Source organism: Nannospalax galili, unplaced genomic scaffold, assembly GCF_000622305.1.
Source record: "Nannospalax galili isolate Female #2095 unplaced genomic scaffold, S.galili_v1.0 scaffold24, whole genome shotgun sequence".
In the NCBI taxonomy this organism is placed as follows: domain Eukaryota; kingdom Metazoa; phylum Chordata; class Mammalia; order Rodentia; family Spalacidae; genus Nannospalax; species Nannospalax galili.
In genome coordinates, this window is record NW_008352654.1 from 1,938,559 (window position 1) to 1,944,715 (window position 6,157).

Below are 6,157 nucleotides of genomic sequence, written 5' to 3' on the forward strand. Positions count from 1 at the left end.
AAAGTATATGCACAGAGAATGGTGACCAAACCTAAATAGAATTTTTTAGCTAATAGGAACAAGTTTACTGCAGACTGAAAGATGACTTGGTTTCAGATAATGCAAGAACATTCATTTCATACCATCATGATTAAGACTTGATTAACAGAGAAACATTTACTATTCCTCCAAAATTAGCCAGTTAGTCAAGCTGCAAAATAAAACCAACAACCTAGGAACTGGAGATAGGCCTCAGCAGTAAAGTACTTGTCTAGCATGTGCAAGTCCTGGATGGGACTCCAAATACTGCAAAACAAACAACTGCCTGGGCAGGCATGATGGCTCAGAGGGTAAAGGCATGTGCTGTCAAGCCTGACAACCTGAATCCAATCCCCAGAATCCACATGGTGGAAAGTCATAACCAACTCCACAAATTGTTCTCTGATCTCTAAGTGCCCCATGCCATGCACATGTTCCCTGTTCCCGCCCACAAAATAAATTTTGAAAAAATTTTAGTTGCAATACAACTAATTGTTCAAAGGTTCTTTGACATATGTGTTTCTGTGTGTAGGTGCATGTACACATATACACGTAAAGGCCAGAGATTAGCCTCAGGTCTTCTTCCTCAGGATGTCACACACCTTGTGTTTTGAGATAGGACCTCTTCATTGTCATGGAGCTCATCTATTAGGATAGGTTGGCCAGCCAGTATGCCCCTGGGATCTGACTCTTCGGTGCTAGGATTACCAACTAGCTCTTTTTCTCATGGGTTTTGTTGTTGTTTTTCATTTTTATTTATTGGGTAGGGCACATATACCACAGTGTACATGTGGAGGTCAGAGGACAACATGCAGGACTTGCTTCTTTCCTTATACCATGTGGGCTCTAGGGATCAAACTAAATTTGTAAGTTTCAGTGACAAGCATCCTTACCTTTATCTTGTTGGCCAAAATTTTGTAGGTTCGGGGATTGAACTCAGGTACTCACATTTGTTTTTTCCTTATTTTTTATTTTGTGTATATGAGTGTATTGCCTGCATGTATGTAAGTGCACCTGTGTTGGGTTCTGACCACAGAGCTCAGAAGAGGGCATCAGAACTCCTGGAACAGATAGTTACAGATGGTTGTTAGCAGCCATGTGGGTGCTGGGAACCAAACCCAGGTCCTCTGCAAGAGACAGTGCTCGTAACCACTGAGCCATCTCTCCAGCCCATTTTTTTTTTAAGTAGCTAGTGTCTAGTACTCAAGAGGCTGATGTAGGAGGACTGCCATGAATTTGAGGCTAGCCTGGGCTACTGAGTAAAGATGCTGTCTCTAAATACTTTAAAGGTAGGGATGAGGGTGGGCTTGGAGAGAGGGCTCAGTGGTTAAGAGCAGGTACTACTGTTCCAGAGGACCTGAGCCTGTAACTCCAGAGGAATCCAATACTTCTGACTTCTGCAGGCACTTACACATGACTACACATGGACCCACATAAGCACTTTATCAGCTGAGCTATCTCTCCAGGCATTTTTAGATGGATAGATGATAGACAGATAGACAGACAGACAGAATTTTATCCAGGCTGGCCTTCCTTTGCCTCCTAAGTTTTGGATTACAGGTTTTGTCACCATACCTAGCTCTTAAAAGTTTTATATGTTTATCAAAATGGATAGTTTTGCTGACTATAAAACAGCAAAGCATGTTCTCCCTCTCTCTCTCTTTGTAGTACTGGTAGTTGAACCCAGGACCTTGTTCATGGCTAGGAAAATATTCTATCTCTGAACTCCATTTGTAGCCCTTTAAAAAGAAATAAATTTGAGACAGTATCTGCCTAAGTTGTCCAGGATGGCTTTTACCTTGCAATCCTCATGCCTCAACCTTCCAAGTAACTGCGATTACAGACACATCATCACATCCAGCTACATCAAAGCATTTTAAAATCTTCAACTTACAGGTCTCTCATTCAATCACCTAACAATATTATCATCCCCATCATTGTGTGTATGTGTGTGTGTGTGTGTGCGCACGTATGTGTGTATACATGTGCAGGTGTGCACATGCCACAATACTTGGGTACAGGTCAGAGGGAGTCACGTCTCTCCTGCCACCTTGTGGGATCCAAGGATGGAACTCAGGTCATCAGGCCTGCTTGCAAATGCCTCCTACCTGCTGAGCCATCTCACCAGCTGCCTCCCTATCTTAAAGATGAGGAAATTGCATCTTTGGCAACAGACTTTTATTTTTTTTAATTTTATTTATTTTTATTTTATATGTATGCATGTATTGCCTGCATGTAGGTAAGTGCACCCATTCATGCAATGCCTGCAGAGGTCAGAAGAGGCTGTTGGATCCCCTGGGACTGGAGTTACAGACAGTTGTTAGCTGCCATGTGGGTGCTGGGATTCGAACTCAGGTCTTCTGCAAGAACAATCAGTGTTCTTAACCACTGAGCCATCTCTCCAGCCCCTGCAACAGACTTTTAAATACTATGCTATTATTAAGAGAATAGCACAGGGATTCTCTTAATACCTAGTGCAGAGTCAAACTGCCCAGTTGTCTCAATGATGGTTTTACAGTTGATCAGCAGAATTTGGATTCAAGGTTCATAGATTACATTTGGAGTCTCACATCCCTTTCTAAAGGTTTATGTCACTGCTTTCTTTCTTCACCCTTCTGTCTGTAGAATGTTGATTGCTTCCTCAGTTATCAGGCTTGTTTGTCTAGTTTCTCATTTCTAGTGGTAGGCAGACACAGAGGCTTTAGATTCAATCCCCCAAGTGGGGACTGAACCCAGGGCCTGGCACATATGAAGCCAGTGTATCAGTTTCAATTTTTTTAGGCAGGACACTTTAAAAATGGTGCTAGCCAGGCGTGGTGGTGCATGTCTTTAATCCCAGCAGAGGCAGGCAGATCTCTGTGAGTTCAATGCCAGCCTGGTCTACATGGCGAGTTCCAGGACAGCTGGAGCTACAGGGAGACCCTGTCTCAAAATTAAGACCAAAAAAAAAAAAAAAGATGGTGCTGTATGCATCTTGTTTCATCACATCATTAACATCATTAAGTCCAGGTCAAACTTCTAGGTTCTAGTGATTTTCCTGCCTCAGTCTCCTGAGTAGCTAGGACTACAAGTACATGTCATCACACCCAGAGACATTTTCTATTGGAATAACCATGTATGGAAATTATATAAATATTAAGAAGCAAGATTGTTCAAATAAAGTAGATCAGACTGCCCTTGAGTGGCTACCATGGCTAAATTGTCAAAGGAGTGTTTCCAAGTTGTCTTACTTTTCCTATTGCTGTGATAAAATACCCTGACAAAGGCAACTTAAGGGAGAAGAGGTTTATTCTGGCTCACAGTTTGAGAGTTTAGTCCATCATGGTGGGGAGTCACAGCAGTGGGAGCTTGAGGCAGTTGGTCACAACACATCCACAATCAAGAAGCAGAGTGGGGAATGCTGGTGCTCAGCCAACTTTCTCCTTTTTATGCAGTCCAAGACCCAAGCCTAGGGAATGGGGCCACCAAATTTCAGGATGGGTCTTCCAGCCTCAATTAATCTAATTAAGATAATTCCTCAGCGGTGTGCCCAGAAGCTTGTCTGTTTAGATTCTTCTAGATCCTGTTGACATTCAATGTTAACCACCACAGAAGTGAAGTTTCATATTTGTTCTCTACTTTCAGCAGGATGCTTTCTTCCAAATATGCATACCAAGCATGGTACATCTCACCTCTAATCCAGCACTTGGGAGGCAGATACAAAAGAATCAGGAGCTCAAAGGCCAGCCTCAGCTACATAGCAAAATTTGAGGCCAGTTTGAACAAGAGACCCTGTCTCAAAAACAACAACAACAACAACAACAACAACAAAAAACGTAAGGGGCTGTACAGACAGCTAAGCAGTTATAAGAACAGCTGTTCTTCCAGGGGACCCAAGTTCAATTCCTAGTACCCACATAGCAGCTCATAACTGTAACTCAAGTTCTAGGGGAATCCAACACCCTCTTCTGACCTCCAAGGTCATTGCATGACAAGGGCACACTTACATATGTACAGGTAATACACTCATACACATAAAACAAAAATAACAAATAAAATATTTTTTTCAAAAAGTATAATATAGACAGCATGGTGGTGAATGCCTGTAATCCCAGCCCTCCAGAGGCTGAGGCAGGAGAATCAAGTTCAAGGCCAGCCTAGGTTACATGAAGACCCTGTCTTAAAAAAAACAAAAAAAAAAAAACTAAGGATTTGGGATGTAGTTCACAAAGCTCTGTTTAACCCTGCATTGCAAATCAATCAATCAATCAATCAATCAATCAGTCAAACTGCATATATGTCCAAACACTGTTTATCATCATGAAAAAAACACTATAGTAGTTCTCTCCCTCTGTACCAAATCAGAAATTTTCATGTGTCAAATACAATAAATTAGTGAAGGATAACTATGCTATCTGAATAGCACAACAAACAACACACTCAAAATATAAAGACCCTGCCCTGAGTTGGAGCCCCAGCACCCCTAGTCCCCCCCAAAAGATGAATGGAACAACAAATGAATGAAACAATGAACAAACTTGACTACTCATATTTCCATCTAAAATAACACATACCAAATTCAGGATCTGAGGGGTGAGGGAGCCTCTGCTACCAACTACCATACCAAATATACCACTGAAAGATTTGCTTTGGTGCCAGTCATAAGAAATGCCAAGTGTCTGCATAGCAGCCCTGTATAAGGGAAAGGTCAGTAAATTCATAAGAGCAGAGAACATGTCCTGCTTCTAAGCCAAGTGGGATCTTGGAGAAGTCCCTTTTCTTGGCTTGTTTCCTGAATGTTCCCAGGTGCCAAAGAACTGGGCCAATGAGTTTTATTTGCTCTGGGTATGGTGGTGTAGGGCTGTAATCTCAGCTACTGGGGAGGCTGAGGCAGAGAGACTGCAAGTTGGAGGCCAGCCTGGGCAACTTAGTGAGACCTTGTCTCAAAATAAACATTGAGAAAAGATTGGAGTGTATTCCAACACTATAGCACACTTGCCTAACATGTGTAGGGGATCCTGGGTTCAATCTCCAGTACAGATAAAATATAAAAACTGAAAACCTAGCCACTATCTCGTTTAAATACTACTCCTTCCCCAAACACCACCAGTATGAAACTAATACCGTCTCCATTTTACAGAAGATAAAGGTATAGAGGTTGAATGATTTGTCCAAAGTCACATAACTTGTACACACACTTAGCTTCCTAATAAGGTGCTGTGGAATCGAATCCAGTGCCCCTAACGCCTTTTAATAAAACATGCCTAACCTTATTTTAATCATTTTGCCACAACTGACAAGTTGACCTTTTCTTTGTCCTCTGCCACCCCTTTTCTCTCCCCATGGTTGGTGACAATCCCAACATGGCTCTACCTTTTCTCGGTGACCTAACTTTGCCCTACAAGCGCCTACTAACCACTGTCAGAAATTACTAATCATGTGCCCAGGATTTCAAACCGACTTCCCGATCGTCAGCAGAAATAAGATTGGTGTCAGCTTGGTTCAGTGACTTAAGTCCGCCCTCTATGCACGGCCCAAGGTAGGTGCTCAATAAATGTTCAAGTCCTAGAGGCGCCTCAAACACTATCGTGCCCGGCACCTGCTTAGTGGTGTTCCCTAGCTAGAGCCCCGGGAAATACCGCCACCGTCACCAGGAGCTCCGAGAGGCTGCCCAAGGGTCACTCGGTTACGGAGATTGCTCCCTCTCCTCCGGCTTCCCCCAGCTTCCGGTACCGGGACCCAGTGCCAGATCTCGCGGGATTTGATGAATCTCCGGGACGGCTGGCGACTGGACCTCGGCTCTCTGGCCACACTGCCACTGCGCAAGCTCAGGTTTGACTAGCTCTGAGGTTTTTGAAATAACTCCAGGCCCGGGGTTCAGGAAGAGGTGGCACCGGGCGGATGGAGGAGGCACTGAGGCACAGATGGAATTCTCAGCAGGATACAGATTTATTTCAGACGGGGCACCTTTCCCTTGGGGAAGGGAAAGATGTCAGCGAAGGGAAAGATGTTAGGGAAGGGAAAGCGAAGGGAAAGATGGGAAGGGAAGGGGAAGGGAAGGGAGGGGAGGGGAGGGAAGGGAAAGATGTCAGGGAAGGGAAAGATGTCAGCTCACGGGACAGATTTATTTCGCACGGGGCACCTTTCCCTCGGGGAAGGG

The 6,157-nt window shown here is 43.8% G+C and overlaps 1 protein-coding gene across 7 annotated transcripts in view; it reads right to left on the minus strand.

Annotated features, from left to right (window-relative positions):
• Positions 1-5,746, minus strand: part of Ptgr2 (prostaglandin reductase 2) — a 28,697-nt gene extending 22,951 nt beyond the window's left edge. The window contains exon 1 of one of the 7 annotated variants that reach the window (XM_029554415.1): positions 5,597-5,746. The gene's annotated coding sequence lies outside the window, so the exon portion shown is untranslated. Of the gene's footprint in view, positions 1-911; positions 997-2,489; positions 2,664-5,596 lie in introns of those variants that run through there. The other 6 variants (XM_029554416.1, XM_008849763.3, XM_017802360.2 and 3 more) reach the window with 6 other exon arrangements.
• Between the last annotated feature and the right edge of the window lie 411 nt (positions 5,747-6,157).